The sequence below is a fragment of the Balearica regulorum genome, chromosome 7 (assembly GCF_011004875.1).
Source record: "Balearica regulorum gibbericeps isolate bBalReg1 chromosome 7, bBalReg1.pri, whole genome shotgun sequence".
NCBI lineage: Eukaryota > Metazoa > Chordata > Aves > Gruiformes > Gruidae > Balearica > Balearica regulorum.
This window is the reverse complement of record NC_046190.1, coordinates 19406543-19423150: the sequence shown is the minus strand read 5'-3', so window position 1 is coordinate 19423150 and position 16608 is coordinate 19406543. Positions and strand designations below refer to the sequence as shown.

Sequence of the window (16608 nt, the reverse complement as noted above, 5' to 3'; positions counted from 1 at the left end):
GCCATTTAACATAGTTTCTGGCTAGGTTAGTCCTTAAATAATGCAGGTTAACTATAGAGAGTAAAAAAAATACAAAGGAATATTTTTGTAGAAAAAAACCCTTTATACAGAAAGCTTAACTTTAGCCTACTTAACCCCGCTTAGAAATGTGCATTTCTGATAGACGTTCTGAAAGTTTTTTAAACTAGCAAGTGCAGTGCTCACCATTTCACTTTTCACTGTGGTGAAAATAACAGAGGGCTCAACTACTTTCCTTGAGTACATGGTACTGAAATCCGAGCTGAGCCCATCAGCATGCACTCCCTTCGCAAGGTTCTGGTCACGCACGTTCCATCAAACATGTATTTTCTCCCTGAAAACACTACTAATTGGCTGATAGCCAACAGCCACGCCGCTGGGGGCAAGGGCATGCTACCATCACTGTCTCCAGTTTAACACCTTTCTTCCCCCTTCCTGCAAATAAGTGAGAAAAGCAAAAAATTGTTACAAAAATTTTCAGGAAACCTTTTGGGGAGGAAATAATTGGTCACTGCTGTCCAATAACTGCAATTATACTACAACAGTTCTAAGGCAATGTTTTGGAATTTTTAGTGTTGAGGGGTTGCTCATGATGTATCGGTATATATTGAGAGCACAAAATCACGTCAGAATTTTCTGATGCTTATTGTTTTTCTAGTATCTCTACATTTTAAAATATTTCTACATTTTCCTAATATTTCTAATAATTATTTTTAACACACGGTGGGTAGGCAAGAGTTGTGGAAGGTTGGTTTGTTTACAGAGCTACCTATATGTTTATTGATTTATAATTACATTGCATTTATCTGGGTTTTTTTAAGATTTATGACACATCATTAATGATGACTAAACATTTTCCCAAGCAATTCTCATTTACAGTTAAACTTAAGTATGTGATAGTCCAATCATTTTCTGAATCATCAGGCACTTATTAATATCCCATTATATACTTAAAGAAATATTAACATACCACCATAATTGTTTGAAAATGCTGAAAAAGGTTTTTACTCAAAGTGGTCTTCAGCTGACACTTTTCCTACATCTGGTATATTAATTTTTCCATCTTCAGGAAAATCTTGCCCTGAGAAAGAATACCACTGCAAAGCTGCCATGGGACATGCAGGAGTAGGACATTTTTTCTTAGACCATTACGCAGTCAGTCTGTGAAAATCACTACTATCCCCTTCTTCTACAGATTCTGCACCCCAGATTCTACTTTGGCGATAAGGATCCAAAAATCCACCTCTCAGATTAGTTGGAGATGACCTGGCAAGGAAGATACCAAATAAATGCTTTTCTGATCCCTCCAGAGAGAATCAGGAGGTTATCAGGCACCCCAGGAGCGCTCAGGCACCGACAGTGCCGCTGTGCCTGGATAAACAGGAAGGCTATGGAGACACATCTTCCTGCACACATCTGGAAGTGCCAAAAGCCACCCAAAAGCTGTGGCTGCTGCTAGTTTTTGTGTCTCATCCCTGATAAGAAATCAGTGCAGATGGACACCGGTTCCAGCATACATCCCTGGCGGAAGTACCGGCAACCGTTCTGTGGTGTCCCAGCGGAGCTGCCACCCAGCGCTCAGACACTCCTTGGCAGAGGGGAAGCCACGAAAGCAGGAGGCAGGAGCATGGGACACTGATGTGCCCTCATCTAGAAACCTCTGTGATGTACTTCCAGAAAACGTACTTGTACTTTGAGCTCTTTCGCAGTTGTCATCTTTACAGCCCTTCGGTTTACAGAAAAGACTTATTAGTTATGCGAAACTAATTTGGTTTATAATGTCCTTGAGGTTCCTGGCTGGGTTTTAGTAAAATGAGGAACTGCACTTAGACACCTTTTTTCCCCTATCTTGAAATGTTCAGAGCCTGAGTAGCACTGTTGGGTTTTTGACAATTCACATGGAAAAATATTTTTCACTGTTAATTTTCAAGATGTGAATCTTACACAAGTGCTTTCTAAAGGGGAAGATGATGACTATTTTAGAAAACAAATTCTGTACCTACAGAACAAGCTATCCAGAAGATTGTCTCTATTTATCTGATGTTCTAGGGCTGCTGTTAGTGTCAATTCATCATCTTCTCCTTCAATAGGCAAGATTTGTTTGCAAAAACTAATCAGGCATGAAAAGGCAAGGCAGGTTATTTCCTTTCATTCACACAAGCTTATGTTCTGAAACAAAGCTATTAGGATACTTAATGGCATACATGCTCTTCTAATGGACAAAACGCACTATATGATAGCAAATTGTCACTGTAACGATTATTTTTCTTGGGAGGTTTTCAGCTGAAACCTTGAACTCTAAAATTCAGATAGCCCTTCTATAATTTCAAAGCCACTATTAATTTTTCCTTTAATAACGATAATATATAATTATTGTATATACAATGGTGCAGTAATATAATCCCCAGCAGGAATGGAAGAAAAATCTCTAAATACTGGAAAGACAACAGGTTAAGACAAAAAACAGGACATCTGCTGTTTCCTGAAGCAGGCTTCCAACAGCAGCTACTGATGAATGTTGCGTTACAGGATTAGGTATTTCTGAAAAGTCATTGCACAAATCACATTTAGTCTATTAAAAAAAGCATAATAATATATAAATAATATAGCCATAGATACATACCAATGAACACACCTCTGTACAAGGAGGCTTATGTATGTGTCACTGCGCTCAAGCTTCAGAAAATAACAACAGGGAAGATACTAAGCTGGGAAGGAAACATCAAATACTAAAATGAAAGACAAGGAAACAGATGGAGGTCAAGAGGAAAAACTCTAACATGCCATAAAAATAAATCTCTGGCCAGGAAGAACATATTTGACAGCATGCACATCGTGAAAACATGCACCTACTCACAAGTAACAGTTTGTCTTAGGGAAATCACACACTGAAAGTTAACAAACAACCAACACGTCTTGGGCAGATCAGCACATTCTTCATGCTCAGTCAGTCTTCCATCCAGCCTCACCAAGCCTTCCATATTTCACCTAGATCCTTGCTTAATAGCTTATTTTAGCTTTAAGGGAATATTTAAATCTTTGAGAAAAATGCCTCAAGTTCGCTCTGCTGAGTGAATACTGGTGCAGCTGCTTGGTTACATCATTTTCAGGAATGATCAGCAGGAACTTTCCATGCTACTTAAGGGTGTACTTCTGCTAATTGGTATTGCAGCCCAGAAATACAGTTTCTCAATTTTATGGCAAAGAACATTTCTTTCCATAAAGAGTGTTTCTGTTTCTGTAAGTGAAACATGAAAAAAATCTACCTGTCCTATTAAGTACGTTTTACCTTTGCTCTCCATATTTCTGGTTATTTTAATTCTTTAAAAGTTAATTTCCATTTTCATTTTCGCTGGAGTTCCCATACAGCTCCTCAGCTTGTATCCTTGCAGCTCCATAGACACACAGAGCTGTCAGCAGGCAGAATATTACAGGAAGTGTTCAAACATGCCTACGTTCACATTTAAGGAATGGAGATGTAATTGGAGAGAACGCTTGAAAAAATATCTGACCACAAGAAGCATGGAATTAGCTTAACTCGTAAAAAGCACGAGACCAAGGACTCTGCAGCAAAGGACCCAAAGGTGCCTCCTGCAGGAAAACTAACCTGTAAGTGGGGAGGGCAGAAAGTTTTCAAAAGACAAGTTTGAGTTACATTAGGAGTAATGAGACAGTATGTAGAAAAACAGGAAACCAGTTTCCCCAGATTGTATCATGTTTGTCTTTTCTCTTCAACAGCTACACTGAAAAGGCAGATAGCTATAAAGGAAAGAGGAAAAGAGCCCATACGGAGGAGCAGTACAAGACGTTAGGGAGTCATCTTGTTAAATGTTAGACAGCAATGATAAATGAGCCCATAAAAGCGGAAATTTTAAAGGACTTGAAAAGGGAAAAAAGAAGGAGGATGATACTGTCTAAGAAAAAAAACCCTAGAAATTTATCTAACAACTAGTCATAAAAGAATTGATAAAAATGCTCCATCTCTTATTATTATTAAACTCAGTCCTAATTACAGCAGCTGAGAGCATCAGAGCATTCACAACCAGAGAACCAGCCCAGCCTGCCGAATCTCCTGTAAAACACCCAAACACTCCTATTAGCAAACTCGCAAATGGAAACACTTCAGAAGCAAACTATATGGGCTCTGCTGCTTCATGCCAGCCTACAGACCAGCTGCAGGCCATTTATCACAGCATCTTGAACCACTGCATTAGCAAGGTTATAAAAACAAACACCTGGCTAAGAAATTCAGGAAAAGATTGTAGAAATAAGTATAGGCTTTCAACCTGGTACCATGCTCCCATAGAGTCATGAGAAATTTGGGGTTTTTTTAAAAAAGTAGTCCTGACTCCTCTATCTCAGCTTCCTTATTGACATCACTGGTCAAGGAGCCATCGTGAAGAAATGCATTTGCTAGCTGTTCAGATGGGACAGTCATATAGAGTATCCTTTGGTCAAAGTCTCACCACATGTCAACCTGAGAACCAAAAAACAAGACTTAAAAGGAGGACTCAACAGTTATCCTCTTATCCTGTTATTCCAGCCAACCTTGTAATTGTCCCTTAACTAGATCCCATTATCAATAATCCTTTCAGTGGGATCAGTTTCACTTTAAACAGCTTATTACATGGATGACAAGAGGCAAAAATAATTCAAGAATGATCAGACAACAAAAAATATGTCTAAAACCAATGTTTATATCTTGATACACAGAGGATGATATTCTTTAAAATCTCCTCTAAGTGAAATTAAGTTTTTTCCATGAAAGAGAACAGGCTCTAGTGATTTTTTTTTTTAAAGAACATCTTCTATTTACAATGCAAATTCACTTCACCTAAGGAACAAACTACAATTATTATGATAGCATTATTTAAATTGCATCTTCTGAATTACCTGAAAGAATAACCTGGAGTATCCCAAAGAACAGCTGTTACAGGGAACTGTTGGTTCACCCATAAGTTCATTGACACCATAATAACAAAAGGATAATTTTGATTTCACATTAAAACTGATAAACAAAAATGAAGGTCAAATTAAATTAATATCTATTTCTCAGCTAAGAGATCTCTCGCTGAGTTTCCATTTCCAGTTAAGTGAAACCTGTGCATGTCGGTAGCCTGAAAAACACCTGAAAGATGTTGCTAACAATGTCTGCCTATGAACCTTCCTGAGCAAAGCTCTGTTGCACGCTCTAAATCTTGCATCATTAGATTGTTTTTCTTCTTGAGCAGGTACTTCACATTAGGGCAGGTTGCATTTGATAAATTTTAAATTACTACAAACTTCCAAATTCACCTGAAGAAAAAAAATCCCAACCAACTTTTAATCAGTCCTCAAGTGCTAGCTGATTTCCTTTTCCTCCTTCACAGCCACCCTAAATCCACTTGTTTCACACATTATCCTGCCTGTCACCACCTTCGCATTCTCTGGTTTTTGACCCATGTTTTCCCAACTCATTACTTAGTGCTTCAGTGCCAACTGCATAGTCCTTCCCTGTCAGGAGGCATTGATACATTAACAACATCGTATACATGCTTCCTTTATTCTCTAGGTGCAATAAAACTAACTGTTTTAATTTTCAAGGAGTTTGTCCAAGGAGTAGCTTTGTGTAGCAGGTTTTCACAACTGTCTCCCAAGACTTAGTTTCTCATTTGGGTAGAAGTAAAAGAGTAAAGTTGCCTGCTGAAGGAGTCTTCTGCAAAATACCTCTGCCAATATACCCGAGATGCCCGTGAAGAGCTCTTATTTGAAGAATTTTGTTATCCCACCTTCTCTGGCAAACAAGCAGAACTTGGAAACTCTGACAAGTGCCATTTTACCATCAGTTTCATGTAGGCTGTTCCTGTGTGGCGTGCACCATAAGTAAAAGGCAAAATTACATCATGTGGGTTGCAACTCCCCAGGATTACTCTCCACTCTGTTAATTTCATTAAGAATAAACTAGCTGTGTGGGATAATTCTTTTTATTCTTTCCAACTTGCTACCCCACCAGGCTAAATTAGATGGATGCTGATAGAACGAACTCTGACCACAAGCAAGAAAGAGATGAAACAGTCGCTTCACGAAGAGCAGAGGGAGGTGGATCAGGCAGGGGATGCGTCACAGCTCATCCTAAATTTCCCGTTCTCTCTTGCACTGCCTTGCTCTGCTGCCCTGCATACTCAGCATCTGAATCCCTAAGCAAACCAAAATGGTAACTGCTAATCTGTGCTGTGCACCACTGAGCTGAAGAACGGGGTATAGAAATAACAGTGTTTGCTTCTACAGGAAGCCAGCTCTGGCTGGGATGCACAGGGATGTCTCTGCTACAAAGCTTTTTTGCCCTGCCAATTTGCATTGCAGCCACATGTCAATTTGCACAATGAAAATGAAATTTGACCAATACAATTGTTCTCCAATTACATCCCATTTTTACTGATGAGATTTTCATATATTTAGGGCGGAAGCCAGGTCCTTCAGTACATAATGACACAAATTGCATATTTTGCTGAGAGCTTGAGGGCCCTTTGTGATCAGCTGTGATGCCACATTCAGTACATTTTTCATCCAATGCCAATTTCTCTGTTGTCATCAAATTGTATTTTATGGCATCTGCATTTCCAAAATAAAATATTTGGAACACTTAATTGGATGCACAGAGAAATAGTCTGAACTGTTTTAGATGAGGTAACAGAAAATATTAATTCTATACTTAATAATGAAAACAGCTTTTATACAAAACAGCCCAGATGCTACTGCATTAATATTGCTCAAGTGGAGAAATTACCTGGTCTTTGTGCCTAACTCAGTGCCTTCAAGAAGGGAAGTGCTGCTCCTCTCAGCTGACTCTTCTTGCTCAGCTGATTTTCATTTCAAAATTCTCTCTGCCCACAGGAGGACTTTTTTCAGTCCCTTTGGAAAAGGCACTTTTGCTTGCTACTGCTGATATCATGCTATAGCTGCTCCAAGAACCATTCAGACTAATTAAGTAAAGAAATTCTATTACAGAAGTTTAGCAAAGAGGTAGAAAGGGAGTCAACAGGCAGCGGATGCTTCATGCAGGAGCTTTCCAAATGCCCATTGCCTATATCTAAAGCAAGGAGTATTGGTTTATTAGCAGGTCAGATAGTGTAACTTTCAAGCTTTTATGGAAGAAAAATGTAATTAAGGGAATATTTGCATGAAAGCAAGGTTGCCAACAGATACAGTCAATGGGGAGAGAACTCTCCAGGACATGTTGCAGCACACGACATGGTTATGGTGAAAAGAGATGGGCAGTGGTTTGTTATCCAAAGTGGCAGGATCTCAACTGGAAGGCTGCAATGCTTAAAAAAGAATGTGAACTACCAGAAACGTTTCTTTCTTTCTTTCTTTAAAAAAAAAAAAAAAAAAAAAAAAGCTGCTTCTAATGAGAAATGTAACATAAACACATTCAAATGGGAATATCACATCAAATCAATTCCTTAAGTGCCAACTCAAAACATTAGGTTACAAACTCAGACATTAGCCCACATGATAAAAAAGGCAGCCCTCCTGCTCCCACCAAGTTCAGTGCTGCAACACATTTTAAAACCAGCTATGGATATTACTTGAACATTGATGCTGAGCCATGCCTGTATAGGCGATGCTGAGCATGATGCCCCTGGCCGAGGGAATTTCAGCCTCAATAGCTGAGAGACTGGATGCAGCATTTCAGTGCCAGAATGGTGAAGCTGGCACATGCCTGGAAAGTGGAACCATTTTGGTTTCGATGTTTATTTCGGCTCTTCCTTTCCCTGTTCTTTTATGGGGAAATAAAGGTGATGAGCTTGAAGGGCTGATTACAGGGGTCTCTGAAGGAGAGGAACAAACACAAAGCCAAGAAATTACCAATCTAAAATACCCCAGTACCTTGGGGGAAGCATACGAGTAATGCATATGGTTTCATGTGGGATCACGTAGTCCATCACGGTATCAGCAAATGAAGACAGAGCAGAGAGGAACTGGGACAGTGACCACAGACAAGCAGCACACAGCCCTGTACTACCAGCTTCTCAACTGGGCACCAACCAGCAGCTTGCCCGAACAAGCTCCAAACACTCCCTGTTGAAGGAGCTTGATATTGTCAAATGTGACAACTCGACAAGATAAGCCCCAAAATGGACAGGAGGAGGAGGTATTTGCCTGTATCAATGGACTAAATTAAGAAGTTTTTTGTGGTCTTCAAGAAGCTCTCAAAGCCAACCAAGTTTAAAATGCATGTACAATGAGCACTCTAAGACATGACTTATTAAGTACTGTAACAGCCCCAAAAACACTGTGGTGAGCAGGAAAATCATTTGAATCAGGAGGGACACATTAATTAAGAAACTCAACAGCACCACAGACTCTGAGAAACCCCTAGAGAGGCAGGGGAAAGAATCCCACTTCCCACATTTGCATTTCACATCTGGGAAATGTGAGTCATCACATCCACATTGGGAGAAATCCAGAAACTGAAGGAAGCTTTGAATTTAAAATAAGTGAAAGACAGGAGACTGTTTCCATCTTGAACAAAGGGAGAGAAAGAGGTCAGCACTGTCCTGCTAAGGTCTGAGGATGAGGAGTTAAATTCCCAAATTTAAAACTACTTTCAGGTCCTATTCAGAAAAGGGGATGCCGGAGTTTGGTGGTTGTTAGCCAAAACATCTTCTCAGTTTTTGTACTCAAAACTTGCCTCTAGGATATTCTGCAATGACTGGGAAACACATTTTTTAAATATCAAAGACAATGTTTTCTTCTTCTATTTGTCTCCTATCTGGAATTTTGCTTCCAACTTTGCAATCGAGAACTGAAATTGCTTTTAACATATTTTCATCTGCACTCTTCCTTAATGCTTAAAATGGATTCAAGAGAAGCTTTCAAACATTAGGTACACTGTCACCCCAGAAGAGATGGAGTATGAATGGTGCGTGTAGGCAAGGACACTGGCAAACTGAGGAATCCCAGAAGTTTGGTCATGTCTCTTGGCAAGCTATGAACATCATTTTGATGGTATCACCGAGTGGCAACACCAGAAGAGACGTTTTTCTTGACAAGCACAGGCCAGCTCTCATCTAGCAGAAGGAAAATTTATAATTCCCAGTCCCTCCCAGATCGCACAAAAAACTTGGAAAGAAAAAAGGTGACAAATTAGTTCTCCATAAATAACCTACCAGTGAGTTAAAAGAGCAATAATGTATATTATAACTAAATATCCACATATGGCCTAGAGCTGCACATTACCACAATTTCTGGACACAGTTATGACGATCCTCTGGCAGCAGTTAACGTACTTACCATTCAAGAAGCATTCAAGAATAATATTCCCCAGAAACAGAACAGATCCTTGTGACAACAAGAACAGTTCAAGAAAATAATTTTTAATAGTAAAAGGAGCCCAGTTCATCCTGGATGTATTGTTTTTACATTAATTTTAACTCCATTCACTTCAACACCATTACCCAACTTACACTTTGCTTCAACTTGCAAACTTGTTTCCTGGTGCATACAAGTGTGGAGATACATCCACAACATAGACCAGACATACAACACACAAAAAAAGACAGCTGCTTCATTCTTCTCCATTATTTACCTAACACTCTGAAACAGCATTCACGCCAAAGCCCAGAAAACCATCTTACAATAAAACACCAGAAAAGGGGGGGGGGGGGGGGGGGGGGGGAAAGACCAACAATCCTTCAGTGAAAACAGGTAACATTATTTAAAAGCAAACACTAAAGACCACTTAATTTACTATCTTCTCACTTCATTATGCCATCATATGAAACAAGCACAAACTAACAAATATGACACAAACCAAACAACAACAAAAAGTGCTACTTCATTTGTTTTAAGTCCCAAGGAAAAGCACCAAGAATCCTGCTTTGTGGATAACCTGCAATTCTCCAACATTGAACTGAGCTGAGAAACAACTATTCAATAGCTTTTGTATTGTATGCAAAGTAACTGATAGAGTTTTACTGATGAAGACTAAACTCATCCCAACTCACTAATAAAATATATTGTCTCATTCCCTCAAGCCAGTTCCAGAACTCGTAGCTGCCGCAGGCTCTGGGGAAGAAGTCTGCCACAAATTGCTGGCTAATCTTACCACTGAATAAATTGTCTTGCTGCCGAAGCGATGATCTGTTGCCTCAAGGGCCTGCACAGCTTAAAATGCTGCAGAGACAGAAGTGATGGATTTTGCCTTTACAGTGCAAAGAAAGATACTGTCGGCGCCTCCTGGCTACAGCTGCATTCTGTGAGATCCTGATCTGTACCTCCACGGGTGCCACCTGAGCAGCTGGGCATGCAGCACCACCCTGCCCTCCGGTACTGAAAACGGTGAATGCTTCTTCCAGAACTAGAAGGATGAGGGACCTGAACTCCAAAGATTTCGTACTCAGAAGATTATAGCTTGCCCTGCATGTAGTTGCACTCAGCATCCTACAAGCCAAAGAGAGACAAGGGGACAATCCAGAAAAAGACGGTCTGGATCAAGCAGCTGAATTGGTACGTAGTCCTGTTGGCAACATGCTCTTCCACTTAACGCATCATAGCAAGTGCAGGCAGCTTCCGGAGAAGAAAACAAAACTATCTTTGCAGCTCAATAAGCTGAATAGAAAACACCTTCATTTTCAGTGAAGAAAAATTGAGCGATTAGCCAGAATGTCTTTGATTTTGATTCTAAAGGATTGCACCTTTCCAAACTTCCCCATGCCCCAGGCTGGGAGCCTACCACAGCCTGCTGGAGCTGTAGCTTGCAGTTTTACTGCTCGCAGACACATCAATGTATGTCAATTAACACAGGCAACAATATATCACAAGATGTATTTGGCTCTCATAAGGCTGCTGGCAAGAAACCTCTTAGAAAGAATGGATAAAATGAAGATTTTTTTTTTTTTTTAAAATCTACATTAGACTAAGAAATTAATCCAGACTGCAGTCTGCCCCACCACAGGACAAATAATAAAGGTAACATTTTTCTTAACTCTAATACAGTATCTTGGTTTAGATTAAAAGAAAAAACTCTGTGATTTTTTTCTTGTTGAATAAAGACTGTAATAGCAAGTAATTACTCCTTCAAATTCTGCGAACGAGAAAGCATACCATCATTCTCTAAATACACACACATAATACACAGAAGTTGATGTGCTGAAAGCATTTTCTTCTGGCTACAATTGGATCACGACAGAGAAACAAAGTGTCTACAGTAAGAATGAAAACAAGTCCTAAAACAATGCACAAAAGCATCAATGCACTCCAGGCTGAAATAAGTTACAGCAGATTATAGAAAGCTTATGCTCCACTGACTTTTCAGACTCACCATACCAATTAAAACAGTGCTATTTGCCTAATCACTTCTGCCATTCAGAATTTAACAGCACGTCTACACTACATTCAAAGGTGTATTTAACATTACATGTAGAAGAGAGTAAATTGCATGCAGGTGACAATTATGCTTTCTAGGGTTAGAGGCACAATCTTAGAGGTGGTTTAGTCTTCCCTTTTAGAATTTTAGGCATCCACCTATCCAGCTGAATATAATCTGATTAATAAAACTGATACCCCTATGATGCCTAGGTCTGTTTTCCAGAAAAAAAAAAAAAAAAAAGGGCTTTTGAAACCCTCATACTGCAAGAGAGAATAGTATAGAAAATGTATCCCGAAATTATGCAATTATAGCTAATATATCCCAAAAGCAAAATCATTAAGCGAAAACTCAGAATTACAAGAGAAATACATTATCATTTCTTCATGTGTACAGCTAACTGCATTAAGATATCTGAGCATTCAGCTACATTTTCCAAGCAGCTGCCATAACCACATGTCATCTACTACTGACCACAATTTGATAAGCAATTACTTCTTTCAGCAGCAGCGATGCCAGCAGAAACAGCCCTTACCTCCTGCTCCCTGCCACACGTCCCCTCCTCCCAGGCCACACAGCAGCCACACAGTCAGGCAGGTCAGAGTTAAAAGTAATCAATAACCAAAGAAGAAAAGGCGTTTTTGAACCTGTGGCAGTTCCCCGATGCGGTTCACCACCAGCCCCACAAATGGTTGTACTAGTACAGCTCAGAGGGTGGCAGGGGGCTGCTTACGCAAGCACGGTTGTCTAAGGAAACACATGCCAAATTTCTCCCTGAGGAAGCAATTGTACTTGCATCAAAACATCTGAAAAATCTTCCCCCTTGCCGTGCCCAGTCCGTAGGATCTTGGCCCAGGAATACGGATCTGGAAGGGATCCCTGGGGGTCTCCTAGTCCCCTTTCTCGCAGTCATGGGCAAGAACCAACCCATCAAATCCAGTCAGGAGATCTACTGTAGCAAGCCATTCAGTTAGGTAAACAAAATACAGCTTGTAGCTGAAGTGAATATGCAAGCCAGAGGAAAAGAAGGTTTCTGAGGTTTCCCCCCTTTACGTATCAGGTAAAGCTTTGTAAAATAAATCTACACACTGTGCAATATCGTCTTTCATTGTCACTGTCCAACTTGAGTTTAAGGCAAAAGTTAATGATTGAATTTTAAAGGCATTAACACGGAAACCCCTAAGGGAAGCCTGAGAAACCTTCCGTTAAAATACAGCTTCTGTTACACTGTTGCAAAAGGTGGAAAAGTAAAAATTAAACATAATGCAAGTTAAAAAATATAAAACAAGAAGCACATAAAATAATGAGCAATATATAGCTAAAAAAATTCAAGTCAAAAGACAGTAACAGTTAGTGATTTGAGGTAATAATATGGCCCTAACTGAGGCATAATAGAATCACTCTGAGCAAAATGCAATCCTGTTTCACTTCATTAAGTTTCATGTTTTCCTCGAATTTCCCCGTGCTAACGGAAACGTTTCCTCATTGCCACTGCAGGAGCGGACTTACAACAACAGACAGACTCAGCTACCCCAACCAGCTTGTTAACTTAATGAAATCAATTCAGTCAAAAGACTATCATGCAACCCCAAATTCATCCCAAATACCCAACTAACACCTTACCCCTAGAGATATTAATCAGAACACTTCAATAAATGAGTGGCAAATTATCAGAAAGTTCAAAATAAGGTTAATACTCCTTGTATCTTTTGTTTTTTTTTTTTCTTCACTGAACAGTTTCCTGAACTTAGCGTGCCTCTGAACACAAAATTTGCTGTAAGACACATGCCAACAATACCACCTGGCTTAAGTATATTACTGCACGCCCGGTTAAGTCCTGCAAGGGACTAAATATTCTCCTGGAAATGAATTACATTAATATCGCAGAAGAAGTATCAAGGCCATTCAGGATAGGGATCACTGCGATTAGCCACTTTCACAGCTAACTATTTCTGTGGTAGATGGCAGACCAGTTCTTCCAGCCGGTCACTGAACAGTCTGCGCCTCAGTTTTCAGAGCTCTTTTGGGAGCCACTTCCACACCCACAGCAGCAGCCTGGGTAAGCCAGCATAGGTAACAGCCCGGAGGGTCTGTACGTACACTGACAGGGCGCACGCAGCAAAGCTTCGCTGCCATCTCTCACAGCCGTCACTGAACAGGTCTATTTTTTCTGCTTATGCAACAAAAAAAAGAGAATTAAGTTTTCCTCATACCATCTAGGAACTTGAAACGCTGTTTATTCTTTAACCGTCTGACTAGCATTTTATCTAACCAGTAGCTTCTATATATGTGCACATATATACAGTTTCTTAATTTAATAGTAGGATTAACTTTTTTTTTTAAAAAAAAAACGTTTCTGCAGTTCTAGGCTCCATGATGCAGGCAGAGCACGAAAGCCACCCAGCTGAAGCCGCTCCGGAGCGCTGCAAACCGCCGCCTCCGGAGAGCACCGCGCTGCCCGCCCCGCTCCGCGCCCGCTCCCTCGCATCGCCCGCGGCGCAGCCGCCGGCCCCAGCGATGTCCACACCGCCACCGCGGCACGGAGACACACACGCCACCGCCCCCAAACCCAGCGCAGCCCCCGGCGGGCTTGCCCCCTTCCCAGCTTGCAGCCGTCGGGAGGAGCCCCGCGGCCCCCGCGCAGCCCCTACCTGCAGGCTGCAGCCCCCGCGGCGGCGGGAGGAGCGCGGCGGCGGGGCGGAGCGGGGCCCGTCGGTGCGCGCAGCCCCCGCGGGCCCGGGGCGGGGGCCGGGCTTTACACCCTGAGCAGGGCTTGGCACCGCGGATCCCCCAGCACGGGGGGCGAGGAGGCCGGGAAGCACCGCGGTTTCATCCGCTCCGTAAGGAGCCCAAGACCCCGCAGGAGCTTCCCCGGCCGCCTCGGTCGCCCACCTCGTCGGCTGGCAGGGAAAAAGCTGCCGGCTGCGAGAGTGGCAGCCGGTTCCCTTCTGGCGCTGCCTCGCCGGGCTGCCCTGCAGCGGGACCCGGTGGGCTCCTCGGGGCGCTTCCCCTTCCCGTGGCTCCGGCTCCGTCAAGCTGTCATCAGAGGGACCGGGAATCCCTTCCTGCGTACCACCTTCGCCAACGTGAAAAGGGCGTCTTAACAGTGCCGTGGGAACTTTCATCGCATTAAGAGGGGGTTTCCCTCCCCCAATCAAGGTAAAGCCTGTACTGGCATTTCTGGATCAGTGCTCTCAGGCATTTCAGAAGGTATTTCTAAACTGTTCCAAAGTCAGGCAACACTCAAAGCGTGGAAGTAGCACCAAAACTCGTGCATATGGATAGCCCTCCATCACATACACCAGCCCTGCACGTCCTATACGCCATTAGGAGTCACGCTGCTGTTGCTTGCTAGTCTTTAAACTTTCAAACTCAATTCAAAGCCCCAGACCAGGGGCAGGACTCACACAGATTTCAGCAGGCTTTGGACCCTAGACTCTTGGAACAAGTTTCAAATTCCAGCAGCCTTTTGTTTATCCAAGGAAGATAAACCAAGTGGCCTGCTGAATACTGCATGGGTTTTCAGACAAGATCTGGAAAACAGCAGGTCTTTGCTCAGAAGGGACATTACACATCCTGTGACACTTTCCATGAGAACAAAGATAAAATGGGAACTTTTCTTACCCTTCCCAAACACTGTCACCAGACAAGGGCTGCCTGGTTCCTGTCTTTCACCCAGAACCTTTCAGCACTGCTATAAAGAGCAAGTGCAAAGCTCCCAGGAGTGCACAAGCAGACCCAGAGGAGAGGGTGGCTGGAAGGTGTTTGCTACACTGCTCTTCCAGGGTAAGTCCAAAATCCTTCAGTGTAAGGAAATACACACGATTTGGGTAAGCACAGCAGCTTCAGTGCAGATTATTAATTGGAAAAGACTCTCTTTTCCAGGTGACAGAGCTAGTCTGTGCAGCACAGGGGCGTGAGGTGTCTAGGAGAAACTGGTCTACAAGCACTTCCCCCTCCTTCTGCACACCATGGGGGAAAGCTGCACGCTGGGCAGCCCACACCACCTACACACAGCTTCCCTAGCACGAGTACTCCCCTTCCTATGGCACGGCAGCTCACGGCAGCTGTAGAGAAAAGGGGGTAGATTTTCCCCACCAACTGTGGGTAACAGAAACTTATTCTTGACCAAGAAAAAAAGTGCAGCTCTTACTTTCTTGTTGAGATTTTGGTTTTTTTCCTCTTTTTTTACAGTTCTGTAATATTTTTGAAAGATTTTTAACCTTACCTGGATTAAATGTTGAAAGATTTTCCTTGCCAAAATACACTGCTAATTAATTGCAAGAGGCTTTATTTGTACTGCGTAACACCACAAGATAATGGACAGCTCTGAACAAGATAGCCTGTGCATTGAGCTACCACTCAAGAGACTGGGGATCTCAGCATCGCAGCCAACTTCCTCTGCAAGTCTTGTTGGCAGCATCTCTATGACAACTCCCCATCAGTGATGGGAATGACAGTGGTTATCTATGTTGGCTCCTGACATTTTGACATCTGGGTCAACAATAGGTAATGCTTTCCTCTCTCTCATGTGGAAAGAATACGGTCAGAGCACCACAGAAGAACGCACAAACCACCTCATGTATTTTACATCCAGGAATACACAGAGAGGCAGTAATGCTGCTCATACTCTGCTGATCTGGCCATTGGCACCGTAACAACTTTAAAACATGCTTTCTTTGCTATTTGAATTTCATATAAATTCATTTTCAGCACTGGAGTATCACAAACTAGGTATCACCAAAACAACATGCATGACTTCATTTGGCTCTTTGGAGCAACACTCTAACAATAATAGAAATACCAGGTTTTTGGTTTACCTTCATGTTTTACACATTCATGGACAGGCTTCCTCTTGTCACTGCTAGAACAGATTTTTTCTCATGCAAGTTTCAACTGCTGACATCGGATAAATGATCCATTGCACTGCTCCATCTAGTAGTCTGACAAGCAGCACCGCATAACTCACCTGTAATGACCTTAATCCCTCCAGGGCTGCAGGAGTGTGCACGTTGCTCGTCTAGAACTGCTGTAATGATAATATCAAAGGAGTACATTCCCTCACCTGGAGCGCCTGATCAGGCGAAGACTGGGAATGGAGGCATTTTGGTTTGGTCCCTATGCACACAAGAATAATACCTTCACACTCTTTTACACTTTCCAAACCACAAAAATAATCAGAAACTCTGACACTATAGAATTTAACAGGCAAGATAAATACTTTTACAGTTTGGAGGATG

The 16608-nt window shown here is 42.0% G+C and overlaps 1 protein-coding gene across 11 annotated transcripts in view; it reads right to left on the bottom strand.

The window, feature by feature from the left end:
- Nucleotides 1-16355, bottom strand: part of SLC16A12 (solute carrier family 16 member 12) — a 38519-nt gene extending 22164 nt beyond the window's left edge. For 2 of the 11 annotated variants that reach the window (XM_075758302.1, XM_075758292.1), the window contains exon 1: nucleotides 205-2908. The gene's annotated coding sequence lies outside the window, so the exon portion shown is untranslated. The other 9 variants (XM_075758293.1, XM_075758296.1, XM_075758300.1 and 6 more) reach the window with 9 other exon arrangements.
- Nucleotides 16356-16608: the final 253 nt, after the last annotated feature.